Genomic DNA, 14,641 nt, shown 5'->3' on the forward strand with positions numbered 1-14,641 from the left:
TGTTGAGCATGGATTTTTTTTTTAAAGCAATAAAACCTTTTCCTTATTTCAGAACCTGGTTATTTTTTGGCAGACTTGTCTGTGAGACAGTGAAGGTCAAGGATCAAATAGGATTGTTTTTAGAATAATCCTGATCTGAAGTCATCCTATTCTATATAGCCCTCTGGAGCAGTGAATTGCTTCTTCCATCAAAACTTAAAGGCATGGGAAGGTTTTGAGTCTAAGTTTTAAGGCACTGGATCTCTTGCAAAATTTCCACAATCCATAAATAGAGAGATGTTAGACATGTTAATCTGAAATCGGGCAGAAGGTAGGGTTGAAATCAGGCAGAACCAAACTAATTGTTTCAGAAAGGCATGAGTTTTCATAGGCAACAACCTGCTTTGCCAGATGCAATGAACTGGAAGAAAGAAGGGCTTTCATTTAGAGGTGAAAGGGACACGGGAGAGGATTCTGGTAAGATAGGTAAAAAGTGGGCTGATTGGATCAATTGAGATGAATGAGGCAGTTAACACCTTGAGAGACCCTTGAGTTAACAGATAGTCTGTGTAATGGGATAAGAATCCATAGTTCTTGCTGAGTTCAAGGTTAACATAATCCAGTTTGTGGATGATGTTCTAGTTCTGCGATTTCATGTTACAGGGTTAGGTTTTTTTGTGTGTGTTAGAACAGTTACTTTGAGATCAATGATGGAATATTTAATGAGATTAAAGTGTTCTACCACAAACTTAAGTTTGCTTCTCGGTGTCCGTTAGTTATTTTTGGTAGGGGTTGCCTCATTTGGTCAGTGTAGACAGCAGAATGTAAGGATAAGCAGTAGGGCTGTGCAAAACTTCGGTCCCTGATTAGATTTGGTGGAAATTCGGCTTATTCAGTGGCCAAACCTCCGAATCCAAATAGAATCAGGAGACCCTTTAATATCTCCGAATTGAATTGGAACCCTCCGAATTAATTTAGAGAGATTCAGAACAATTCAGAGATTCGGACGTAGACACAGTTTTAGATGTTTTTTTCTACATACCTCAAGGTACCAGGTGGCTCATCAATGCTGCTTTGGTGGGGCAGATGGAGCATCTCACAGGAGTGTGGAGAGCTCCCCAGCGCGCTCAGCAGCAGACCCAGAAGTGGACCAGAAGCACTTCTGGTCCAGTTCTGGGTCCACTGGGGAGCATGCAGGGGGGCCCCCAACCGAACCTCCAACTTGGCTACTGGTGCCTCCTGGGTCTGTCTGGGGGGGCACCTGGGGGCTCCCTGTGACTGATTGCGGAGCCAGGGGGATGCAGGGGGGCCCCCAGTGTGCTCGGCAGCAGACCTGGAAGTGGACTGGAAGCACTTCTGGTCCACTTCTGGGTTCATCACCAAGAATGAGGGGGTCCCTCCCCCCCATGCTCCTGTGGAACGCTCCATCTGCCCTATCATTGCAGAGTTCATGAGCCATGCTGGTACCTTGAGGTATATAGAAAAAACATTCAAAGCTGTGTCTATGTCTGAATCACTGATTCGCCAAATCAGCCTTGAATCTTCAGCTTTGGATTCAGACGAATCTAATCGGGGACAGTGGTACAAATCAATGATTCAAATCACTGTCCCTGATTCAGGCTGAATCTGAATTGAATACGGCCTGCTTCACACACCCCTAGTAAGCAGGTGATTATGTGTGTGATACTGGTGGAGTAGCAGGTGAATGATCTCTAGATGTTATGGCGTTGTTGGTCCAGTGATGTTGTTTCATCCAGTGATAATTAGTCTGTGTTGATGAGGGGACACAGCTGACAGCTGGGACTATAGCCAGACGTGGTGGACTGGGAAAAATTGGAGTAACATAATCTGTTGCTGGAGAAATAATGTTTGACATTGGGGGTGGCCTACAAACCAGGACAGGCTTGTCTTCCAAGACTATGTTTAGATGGTTATTATTTTCCAGGGGGTGTTGGGAGGTCATTAATGGTGGGTCTTAATAGTGTCCCCTCCCTATGTCCCTTTCCTGCTACATAAAACCCTTTCTTTCTGCTAGCCATACCTAGCATTTGCTGAAGTAGGTTCTTCCTTACAAAAGCTTATGCCTGTCTGAACTAGTTAGTTTCTACGATACCACTGTGTTCTACCTTCTACAAATGAGCATACTACAAAAGGTTTTTCTGTCCTTTTTTTCCCCTCAACATTCTATTCCTTGGCCCAGAGTTCCCTTGTAATTTGGACCCCAGGAAAGAGAGAGGGCTTTTAAAAAAAAAATTCTTAGACTATAGATGTTGCATATTCCCCAGTGTTTCATGACTTCTCCACTCGAAGAGGATAAGCACTGTGGAGAGGAAAGGTGATTCCCTCTGTCCCGCCCCACCCCGCCCTACTGGAAGGTTCATTTTTAGGACAGGACCAGTCTTAGAAGAGTCCTGAAAAAGATGCTGGAAGATGACATTAAGCTAAGGAAGTCTAGGTTGGATGAATAGACTGTAAGGTGGATAGAAAAATGGCTGGATCATTGGGCTCAAAGGGTAGTAGTCAATGGCTTGATGTCTAATTGGCAGCTGGTATCAAGTGGAGTCTCCTAGGCGTTGGCCCTGGGGCAAGTTTTGTTCAGTATCCCCATCAGCGACCCGGAAGATGGGTTGGAGTGAACCCTCAGCACGTTTGCAGGTGACACCATGCAGGGGGGAATAGTAGATACGCAGGAGGGCAAGGCTCGGATTCAGAGAGACCTTGTTAAATTGGAAGATTGGACCAAATGAAATCTAATGGGTAAGTGCACAGTCCTGTACATAGGCAGGCAAGGTTCTTTGAGTAGATGTGATATCTTTTATTAGACTAACTGAATAGTTGGAAAAAAGGTCTTAGCAAGCTTTTGGGCTCAGTCACCCTTCTTTAGGCATGGGGAGTCCCTGCTGTTCTGAGACTCCAAGAAATGAGAGAAGCTAAAGAAAAGAATAATCCCATGCAGGCTCTGGACTGACTGGCTAAGTAGCAGTTCTGCAAAAAAGGACTTTGGTGGGGAGGGGGGTTACAGTGGACAATAAGATGACTTTGAGCCAACAGTATGCCCTTTTTGTAAAGAAGGGTAATGACATACTGGGCTGTATGAGTAGGAACATTGCCAGCAGATTGAGGGAAGTTATTCTTCCCTCAATTCAGCACTGGTGAGACCATGTCTAGAGTACTGTGTCTGATTTTGGGTGCTCCACTACAGAAAGGATATAGACAAATTGACAAATTAGAGAGAATCCAGCAGAGAGCAACAAAAATGGTAGGGGCCTGGAACACGTGACTTCTAAGGAGAGGCTGAAGGAACTGGGTTTATTTAGTCTGGAGAAGAGAAGACTCAGGGGGATTAATAGCAGCCTTCAACTGGCTGAAGGGTTCTTCCAAAGTGGATGGAGCTAGACTATTCTCAGTGGTGGCAGATGACAAAACAAGGAACAATGGTCTCAAGTTGCAGCAAGGGAAGTTTCAGTTAGATATTAGGAAAAGCTTTTTCACAAGGAGAGTACTAAAGCAGTGGAGGAGGGTACTAAAGAACTGGAGTAGGTTTCTCAGAGGGGTGCTGGAATCTCCATTGTTGGAGGCTTTTAAGATCTGGCAAGACAAAGCCTTGGCTGGGATGATGTATCTGGGGATGGTCCTGCTTTGAGCAGGGGGTTGGACTAGGTGATCTCCTGAGATCCCTTCCAACCTAGTTTTCTATGAATCTATGACAGATGTCCACAAATCTCTCTGAGAAGTGGGGAAGTATCCTATCAGCTGTGCCACCAAATACGTATCTCACGTTTGCATAAATTCTGTCCTTTTGGTCTAGTAGGGCCATGGTATGTTTCTTATCTTGCCTCAGGGCTGTATAGTAAGGCTTTGCATTACCATAAGATAATGGGAGTTTGGAGGTTTCTGTTTCTCCAGGTTGGAAGGGATCTCAGGAGATCACCCTGCTCAGTGATACAGCTACGTGTCTAATATTTTGATGCTCTGCCTTCACTGGGGTGTTTTAGCTCCACAATTTTTTGGGTCAGCTCTCTCCCTTCCCCTCCACTGCCTTACATATGTTGCCATGGCGCATTAAGTTCCAAGCATTTTATGTATTAGTCCCAGAAATCATTATCAGCATGTGTTGTTCATGATTTTTGTTTTTCCTGGTATTGATTTTTTTCCATCTGACAAATTGGGTATGGGTTTGGAGGTCATCTGGTTCAGGCTGCATAGGCATAACTATACTGCTTCCATAGCTCCCTTGAGTGCTGCTAGTAATCAGACCCTGTCCACTGCTCTACACATGCTAAACCCAGATAAGGCCTGCTGGAGGGTGGCATCTCTGTTGTCCCCAAGGTCCTTGTCTCTGACATGCTTTAGAATGGTGGTGGGGGTACCCATTGTCTGGGTTGCTTGCTTCTTTTTCCAGGATTGGTGCATGTACAGCGGGAGCTGGTAAAGAAGGGCCCAATTCTTGGTAACACTTTCCACATCGTTGTAGAAATGGTATAGATGTGCCCAGTGTGTCTGAGGGTGAGAGACAGGTGACTGATGTCACTTGCACAATTTGTCCTGCAAACACAAAATCTTTTCAGAAAATCTTTCAGGAAGACTGAAATTTGTGGAGTACAGTAGAGTGTTTCATGACATCAACTAATGGTTTAATGTCTGAATCATTTCTCCTGTCAGAAACCCAGAATTTCCTTGTTGTGATCACAAAGCTACTGCTTTCTTTAGTCTGTCTGGTCTCTATATTTGAATGCCAGGCATGTCATTAAGATTATTGAATTACTTCAGCCCATACGAAAAATATTTCTTGAATGGAGGTGGATGAGGATCAGAAGTCATTCCTAAATTGCAGTAGTATTGTCAAGTTGCCCAAACTAACCACTTACATGGATGGGCCATAGCTAGTTGGAGATGGAAACTTTTCCTGGTTGGACTTGAAATAATGGATTTATGTGCATTTCTTCTCCCATCATCTTACCAAAATCAGTTTAACCTGCATTTTCTTGAGAAATATGTAAATTAAAAATTGCTTCATACATTATTCAAGAAAAGGCTTATTTTGTATCACTGATAGCTCTTCTAATCTTATATAAAGATATGCTAATGGATTTAATTAAAATAATTATACTGTATAATGTACCTTGAACTTTACCCTAAAATAGTACATATTAATCACCAACAATATTTTTAGCTACAAAGACAATTAAAATATTTGATTGATACTGGATAACAAACTAAATATTTTTTTACCTTCTTTTGTTTTACAATTTGTATTGAGATGGCACTTGAATCAGTAGTTTGATAATTGAACCAGCCCATTCAAGAATAGTAGAAATGATTTTAAATGATTAGATTGGCAGAAATGGCTGGTTGTTTGAAAACAGACCAGTACAATTGTATTTTTGCAGAGTATTATCTGTGGCTACCTATATCCAAAATGAAGCTGTACAGCAGTGTGAATATTTTTTGTGATTTGAATCCATTCTGACCTTTGCAGTTAGATGGCCTTGATGATCTATGATATCATGACATTTGGCCTGAATTGTGATAATTGAAAAATGTCTGTCCAGTGATTTATGGTCTAAGGCATAGTGCCAAAGGTATCATCTGTGGAGCCCCATGATCTGGTTTGTTGTGCTGCCTGTGGGCACTGGACTTGGCTTGTGTGTGCATGCAGTGCACACTCTGGATCCAACCCTGTGTGCTGTGTGGAGTGTATGCCAGACCAGCTCTGTTCTGCAAGCAGCAAGTGAGGGTAGTCTGGGACTAACCCAGGCAGCAGACCAGCCCTGTGCCCTTCTGGGCCACAGGAGCTGATGAGCTGGATACTGTGGTCTAAGCTGAAGAGGTGCTGAGTCCTTGTAACTCCTATTCTCTTCAGAGAAGAACTGTGGGAGCTCAGCATTTCTAAGTATGAAGCCCTGATAAGATGGTCCTGTCTCTTTTTTTCTTTTTCTGGAGGTTTTATTGATTTTAGAGGATGGTAATGCCATCATTAGTCTGTTTTTCATATAAATAATAGGACAGTAGAAACAGGGAGACAATTCTCTTTTCCTGCTTGGCTGTGGTACATCTCTTTGGAATATTATTCATCTTGCCTTCATAGGCTGGATTGGGCTCAGGCCACCCAACTTCCCTGTGTGCTGGATCAAGAGTACATGGAACCTGCTCCTGCCAGTCTGAAATTGTGCTGCATGTGGCACCGGCATAGGTCCTGAACCAGCCTGGCCAGGGTGGGACGGCCCTTTATGAGGGCGAGTTGGGTAGGTGCTGTGTGTACAGCTTAGTCGTAGAGTGGGTGCCACGTGCGTTCTGGGTCCCGGGCTGTTCATTGGAGAAAGCACTGGCTGTGGTGCTCATCCTGGTCTCTGCATGCAGGCATGGTCCATCGCACACTGCATACTGCATGTGGGTCAACACTAAGACCCAAGGGCAGCACCAGGGGCCGGATGATGTGGTGGGCCGAATTTATTCCGAGTAGTATTTTGGGATCCATTTGTGCTATTCCATTCTGGGTAGTATTTTGCCAGAAAGATAATTATGAAATGTAGGAAGTTGAAGGAAAGGCAATATTATCAGAGAGCTCTCGGAGGGTATTAATACTTTCTTAATAATTCAAAATGTAAAAATAATTCCCATGTCATTTTTCTTATCAGACATGCCCATTAATGTTTGAATGGTGTGAAAACTGAAGAAAATACCGTTATGTTTTTAAAGTATGTATCTTAATGCATATGATAAAGGAGGAAGAAATAAGGTTGCCTATGAAATCTTAGTTCTAGTACTTTCTAGGTTTTGAATTCTTGACGATGCATTTTTGTTTGTTTAACATAGCTTTTAATGTAATTAATTAACAGTAGATTATGGGTATGTAAATGTGTGTAGTGTGTGTAGTAAAACTCATATTGAGATTATAGGAGCTGCCAACATGATGAAATGGCTGATATTTCAATACTTAGTACTTCATTTTTTAAACAGTGAACTAGTATCAGAGTTCTCAGGCGGGTGAGTAGTTTAATTTGGTGAATAATTTTGAGACTAAATGAAATATTTTATATCTATTGTATGTGTGAAATTTGACTATAAAAGTTACTTTAGAGGAGATGCAAGTATAAGCAACAGGATTCACCCTTGTCTTTTCTCCCCCTCAATACTTTCTCTCCACTCCTTTCCCAAGTCATTCCTTTATCTGTTTGCCCTCCATTTGTCCATGCTGAATTTAACTTCCTACATTTTGCAGGGCAAGGACTGTATCTTCACTTGTTTTGTGAAGTACCTCTTTTTTGGGTGCTTGAAAAGGTGTTGTCAACAGAGGGGAACTGAGAACTCCTAATTTGTGTTCCTTACTCTGCTGTCATTTAACCTTCTTGTTCCTTCTATAAATATTTGTTGTTTATCCAGTTGACAGACAGTGATAAATGAAGGTAAAGTAGGGATGCGGAAGCCCTTTGTCCTGTTAAGAAGGAAGTCTTTGTTTGACACAGAGAAAAACTCACCTGATATGAGCCTAACTCTTTTGGTGAGCTGCAGCATACTTAGTGTTACTTGTTTTAATATTCTCTTTTAATGTTGACTTTAATTGTACAAAACGTTTTTGGTTCTCCTTCTCGTGCTTGTCCATGTGCATGTTTCATATATGTACATCAAGCACTTAAGCTCAGAAAGGAGCAGCACTTTATGCCAATGTGCATGTACCCAGCTTCCCCTAATGATCTGCACTGAGAGCATAATACTTCCTGTTCTTATTTCATCCCAGCTGTCTTGGTTCAAGATGGAGCTTCTGCATTCTGTTTTTCCAGACTGTATTTAGCCTACAGCCATTTTCAAAACGTATCCTTTTTTCCCATTTCCCTTGAGTTTCCACCATTTTAGTTTATTTTTCAATGAGACCTAAGTCTACTCTGACCATATGACTTCTGAGTAACACTGCATTTTTCTTTTCTTTTTGACTGCATCTGTCACTTGTCTCCAACGTTTTCTGGCTTCAAGATGCATCCCTCCTGTGATACGGCTATGTCTGCCATGGATGGATATGCAGAGTACCTTTTCTGTTTGAGGGAGTCTTACCTCTAGGAAGTTAGCTACTTGTGCATCATTCACTTTCGGGCTAGCCTGGACTCCAGGTTTATCCTCTGAGTAAACTAAAAATTTGTCTTAAACCGTAGGGGATGATTTAGCTTTGTACTCATGTTTCATTGATGTGAGTTGACTTTTGAGTTGCAACATCTATGCACAAGAGATACTTTCCCTCCTTTCCCGCTCCCAGTTGGAGGTCAGGATCATGAGCGGTGCAGTTTTCTGTTTGAATTCCTGAGAGCCTTCAGCAATATCCTTGTGGTAGTGGTGACCCATCTCAAGGGGAACAGTAGCATGTACTTCATCTAGAAAATTTGGCTAGCGAACAGTACGTCTTCCCTAGCCATTTGCAGGGAATATGTCCATGCCATCTTGTGCTGATTTCATATCTGGAGTATAAACCGCTTGTGGTTAAAACCCAGAAATTGAACCTGATTGTATTTCAGAGATTAGAATCAATAGGGAGCGCTCTGCATTGTCAGCCAGAATTTGATTTCCTTCAAACTAATTGCAGTCCTTGCTAGACTTCATTGTGTCAATCTGAATTTTCCTGTTGATCCTAGCACATGTGGCTGTCTGGACCTATGTAAGGCCCTAAGCCATACTACACCCTATGCATGAAGGCATAATTATACCACATATTTTCATTGGGAAGGTATTCCCCCAAATATGGAAGTAACAGTTCCTTTGCCGTTCAGGTTCCATTTCATTTGGTAGAAGTTCCCATCTTGCCCCTAGGGATGTTGAGTTCCTTTCCTCCCAGCCAGCTTTGATAATTGGGATGGCTATATCCCTGCTAAGTTGTAAAGTGCACGTGAACATTTTTCCAGTGCATAGTGTCCACTCTTGAATAGCTGAAGCTGCATACCAATATTCTAGAGCTTGAGCAGTCTGTAGAAATTGTCAGGCATTGTTTGATATCAACTAATTCATTATCACTGAATAAGCCTATCAGTAGAGTACCTGCTCTGATGATTGGGAATACCACCTGGGAGATCTCCTTCCTCCATGAATTAGAGATCAAGGGTTATGTCTTCAAGGACTGGGGTTATTCAGAGGTCACTCTCTTCCTTCCTACCAACAACAAGAAGTGTCAGATTTCCTGCTACAGAAGAGGACTCAGCCTGGACATACTGTTAAACACTTTCTTCATCCCATAGTCAGAAAATCTTATGTAAGAGTGGGTGTGCTCTTCTGCCTTGCTATTGCATTGGTCTTCTGCAGGGCTCCATCTTCTCTACACCATGCCACTTTCCTCAGTGGTTGATGATAGCTATTCCCCAAAGGTGGTGAGTGGGGAATACACCGTGAAGTCACTTCTCAAGCTCTTGTCAGTTCTTTAACCTGCAGCATCTAGATTTCTTTCTCAATTGGTCTAAGCTTTCTGTGGTTCCGATAGTCAGGTTAATCAAGGATTAATTCAATGAACACATTCAGATTTCTCCCTGGTTTGGTCCCAGGCCTTACTACCTTAATTTCTCTGATTGTCCCGTAGGAGCCATGCGCTTAACTGTAAAGCAGATCCTTGGGGAATGCTACATGCAATCCCTTCCTAGTTTCCTCCAGGCCACCTACTCCTCCCAGTAGGCCTGCGTGCATGTCTGTCTGTCTGTCTGTCTGTCTGTCTGTCTGTCTGTCTGTCTGTCTGTCTGTCTGTCTGTCTGTCTGTCTGTCTGTCTGTCTGTCTGTCTTCATGGCTGGGGTTTTGCAGGGATGACCCACGCTGCCCCTCCGTCTGCATTCACTTATTTTTTGGACAGTGTAGGTGATCCTTGCTCATGGCTCATCTTGGTCCCAGTGGCTCACAAGGGTCTGGTGTGCAGGGGCTTTTTCTTCTTGCATTGTTCCTGCTAGCAGTCTCCGCCAATGGTTCCTGCTCCGGGGGATGCTAAATGCAGAGCCTCTCTTCGGCACTGGCCTGCCTGCTACCCTGCCTTTCCCCAGAGCTTCTTTCCCTGTGTGCTGGGGATGAGCCACTTGCCCAGACCCGTTATGGTACATCCCCTCCCAGCATGTTCAGTTCCAAAGGAGTGCAGCAGGGGCTTCAATACAGCCCATGCTACACATTCCTTTAGTTCTGCAAGTGCTATGCAGGAAGAGGTCATGTAATTAAGTCCCCTAGTCCAGTCCTGACAGACTTCTTTTTCCTGGATCTTCTGTGTAATAAGGAGCCTCAGGACTGTCATTGTACCCTGATCTGCAATCCTAAATCAGGAGAATCCTCCATCTGATTCTGCATGCACTATATCTTAGAGTCTGGCTCTTGATAATATCACCTGTCAGAGATATTCTTAGCCATAACAGGAAGGATTCTGCCAGATGGTACTTGGTAAATGAACTAGATTTCCAGCTTGATGTTGTGCCAAAGCTTTCATACTTACCAGAACTGAAGTGTAATGACTTATTTCACCTCTGAAATACATCCAGCTTTCCTTCAGCTCACCCCTCAACTGTGGAGGGTCAATTCTGTCTTCTCCTACCCAGCTGTATTGAAATTCCTAAAGAGCTTTATCAAGGCATTCCTTCTAGTGTAAATTCTTTCAGTGGAATTAGACTGGGTCTTTGAGGGATGCTGCTTTGATGGGGGCACGCTATTCAAACTCATGGCGACTGCTTGCTATTCCTTCTGCTAGTGCAGAAAACTCTCTAAGCTGGAGCGCTTGAGATGCATGTGCAGCCACAAGATAATGCATAAGGATAACACATGGAAAATTCAGTTAGGCTGATAGGTAACTTCTTTTTATGGTAAGATATATAGTGTCTGGAAATAATTAATGCCACTATTTACAAAGAATTAGGAAAGGTATACATTAAAATGATGGAGTTAGGCAATGCCATAATAAGTTTAATTCATGTGTGACCAAAGAAATAAGGTGCAACTATGACCTGGAATTATGTTTTGTGCCAGTTTAGTGGTTATTAAACAGTTCTGGTGCAGTTAAAAGTTTGCAGTGTAAATTATCACCATTTTCAATTATGTTATTAGCTAATATATTATGAGTGAAAAAGATAGGCTGAGTACCCTAAGTAATTCAGGGATTAAGGAAGAGGGGCACAGAGATCAATTTACTATTTGCAGTGGCACAATTTTTATTCTAATTCTAATGCAGTTTGAGGTACAGTAAAAGCTTTGTTATCTGGCGACCACGGGGAATGGAGGGTGCCGGATAACACAATATGCTGGATAACTGAGCGGCCCAAACAGGTGTCTTTGCCTGTTCGGGCCGCCGCCTGTCCCGCTGCATCTGGGGTGTTGCTGCCCCTCCCACTGCATTGCTGCCCCTCCTGTGGGCCCCGAGGGACAGGGAGGGGGACCTGCTCTGCCCCTGCTATGCCACTGTGGGCACTTCCGGTTTCACTTTTCCCTTGCAAGCCCTTACAAGCTGGCATGCCAGTTAACAGAGCATGCCGGCTTGTAAGGTGCTGGTTACAACAGCTTTTGCTGTATATTTAAATTACTGGATTTGGTTACTGGTAATGCAAATTTAAAAATTCCTTAACCTTGGGAATAAATTAAGCACACTACTGATCTTAGAAGAAGGTTACAAAAGGAAAGTTGAGGGGAAAACACAGAAATAAAAATAATTGACATAATCATAACTTTTAAGTAGTGTTTTTTCCTTAGTTATTACATTTTCTTTTAAAATAAAACTTGTAGTTTATCGCTAGTAATTCCATAGTTTTCTTTGGAAAGGAAAAGCAGCAGGAAAAAAAAAAAGCAAAATGAGGAAGGAATAAGATCCCTAATTAGTGAGTAGGAGAAAATTACTACAAGAAAAACAAATTTCATGGTATAGCCAGAGTGAAACTCAAGTGTGAGATCTAGTTTATGATGTAAAAGATGATGGGAAGAGAGAGGAGCATGGTCTGTCAAGCCATTTGAGTGTGAAAGAAAGGGTGAGAGTCTGGCAGTTGATGTCAGACTCAAAGAATGCTACAAATAATGGTTGGTTTTCAGATTCTGAAATAAGAAACTGTTATGGCAGTGAAGTCATGGGTTAGGCCCTGATGATGAGAGAGAAAAAAGAAAGAGGTGTCATGGAAGGGGAGATAGCATACTTGATATGATTGGATTCTATCCTGAATATCCAAGAGTGCATTGTAATTAAAATTCCTGTTAGCGATTTGAACCAGGTCCACTCACTGGACACTCAGCAGGTTGCTGCTTTTGTTAACTTCTAAGTCCTTCTGATACTTCTAAGTTCACTGAGTGTGGGCAGCATTCATTTGCTTTTAGAATGGGACTCCTCTAAATCTCTTGAGTTTCCTCAGTAGCTTAAGTACTCTCTTTTCCAGAACTTCATCCTGTGTATTCCAGTAGTATATGGTAAGTGGCAAATTGTGCCAAATGATTTCCGAATATAAACTGCTGCTTGATCCTGAGAGCAGAAGAGAGGGACAGGTTGACTGAAAATCAACAAACCCTGCACGTGAATTCTTGCTTCAGTTTTCTCCTCTCTTCCTGTTGTTATACATTCTTGTCTAATTCTTATTTCTTCTGTCTCTTCCCTGCAAGTACTGATGGCTTGTAGATGACAAAGCTGGGAGGGGTTGCAAGCATGTTGGAAGATCGGATTAAAATCCAAATGGATCTGGACAAATGATAGAATTTAGCAATAGGTTACAAAATTAACTTCAACGAAGGCAAATGTAAGCTGCTACATATAGGAAGGGAAAAAAATCTGATGCAAAATGGGAATGACTGAATTTTGGTGCAGAACTACTGAGAAGACGGGTTTCTAGTGGATTGCACACTCAGTGCGAGTCAGCAGTATGGTGTCTCAAGAAAAATAAGTGCAGATTTGATTACATTAAAGGGCGGACCATATACAAGACATGGGAGGAGGGCATGTTTGAAATGAGCTTTGTCAGCTGTGCCTTTGTCAGCTTACTGAGCTGTCTCTTCCACCAGAATCAGGAGCATCAGGAAGGCTCTTGCTGCTTGCTAGTCTGTTCCTGTCTCCTTGAAAGCTGGCAGGTTTCATGGCCTCAGAAGGGACTACCATCCCTGCTGTTTTCATCCTGCTCTGCCTTAACACACACGCTACGAGTTTTGCTCTGAAGAGTTTGAGGTGCAGTTTCCTAGAAACCCCTGCACCCATCTCCTTGAAACTTGGCAGGCATCATGACCTCAAAAGGGGCTACAATCCTTGCTGTTCTCATCTGAATTAGGCAAGAAATGACAAAGCTATAGACATTTTTGTGATTCCCCATCATAGTCTATGGGCAAAACACTGAAACACGTCGAAACAGGGTCAAAACAGCTAAGCAGTTTCGGCAAAACTAAACAGGCAAATGCTTTGAAACAACAAAATGAAACACTGTCCCTTTGAAATGGTGAATCTGAAATTGAAATGAAACTTTGCCATTTTGCACAGCCCTAAAGAATACCTTTCGGTTATTTTCAGCACATTATTCAAAGACACTTGCTTTTGTATTGGTTGATGAACTTTAATAGCTTTGCAGTGTTAACCTGCTATTAATATCTCTACTCAGGTGGAGGAAAAAATATCAGGGAAGGGTCAGTATTGTCTTACAGTTGATCAGAAAACTAAATAGAGTTTGCAGCTAGATATGGATATGTAAATATTTTCTAAACCACCAAAGTCTGGAACTCAAACTGTACAGGGTAAGCTTATAGGTAGCAACAAGGGCCTGAGTGAAGAGGGATCGACTGAATAAATCTGAGCCTCAAATCAAAATGGGCTCAATCTACTTGAAATAGTCAAAAGGCAGGTAACTTTTGGGGAGGTGAGGTTATGGATGGCATGTATGTGGTGTGTACAACTTGAAATAAGGTAGGAGAGGATGCCACTGCATGAGAGTGGGTATCAAGGTAGATGGCAAAGTATCTTGGGTAAGATTATGAAATTATACTAGATACAAAAAAGAGATGCAGGATGCCATTATGTGTATACACCACCATTTCTGTAGATGTAAACAGGAGGAGGAGCATCTAAATTACTCTCAATCAGGGCTGAGTGCCATGGCACCCTGGAGTATTGCCAGATCCTGTGAAGGGTGTTGTGAGGTGCAAAGAGATAAGTGAGGTGTGAAAAGTAAGCAGAAAAGCACAGGCTTAGCGTTGTCCCTGCCTGGACGATCCAGTATCTGTACTGCCCAGCCCCTCTGCAAGGAGGTAAGTGCTATAATATGTAAATTTAGTTTTTGAAATTGGGTGCCACTCAATTCCCAAAAGTTAGAGGGGCCATGGGGAGGTGCCTTGAGTCCAGTGGTGTGTGACTTGAGTCCAAAAAAAGGTTGAGAACCACTGATCTAAGATTATGGAATTCAGGAAGTAGACATAAGCCTCAGTTCGTATGATCCCAATTTGAGATTTAAAAAAAAAGTCAGAGAAGGCTCTAATGAAATATTTCAAAATATTTTTCCATAGAACTAAAGGTGGACCTTACCTTAACAATTATTAATAAGAGCAGAAATTTTCAGGTGTCCAGAAAAAACAACCCTTTTCATTTAACTATGAACTTGTATTTTTGGATGGACAGATAATACTGGAGATGTTGGGACCAACTGTGTGAATGAGTGCTTGTAATTGTTAATAAAGGCTGTATTACCAACCCATAGAGTGGTGGACCTTTTTGGC

The 14,641-nt window shown here is 42.4% G+C and overlaps 1 protein-coding gene across 2 annotated transcripts in view; it reads left to right on the top strand.

Moving 5' to 3' along the window:
• Positions 1 to 14,641, top strand: part of LOC102377499 (dedicator of cytokinesis protein 1) — a 184,366-nt gene that overhangs the window by 149,007 nt on the left and 20,718 nt on the right. The window lies entirely within an intron of this gene.

The sequence above is a fragment of the Alligator sinensis genome, unplaced genomic scaffold, assembly GCF_000455745.1.
Source record: "Alligator sinensis unplaced genomic scaffold, ASM45574v1 scaffold193_1, whole genome shotgun sequence".
Classification (NCBI taxonomy): domain Eukaryota; kingdom Metazoa; phylum Chordata; order Crocodylia; family Alligatoridae; genus Alligator; species Alligator sinensis.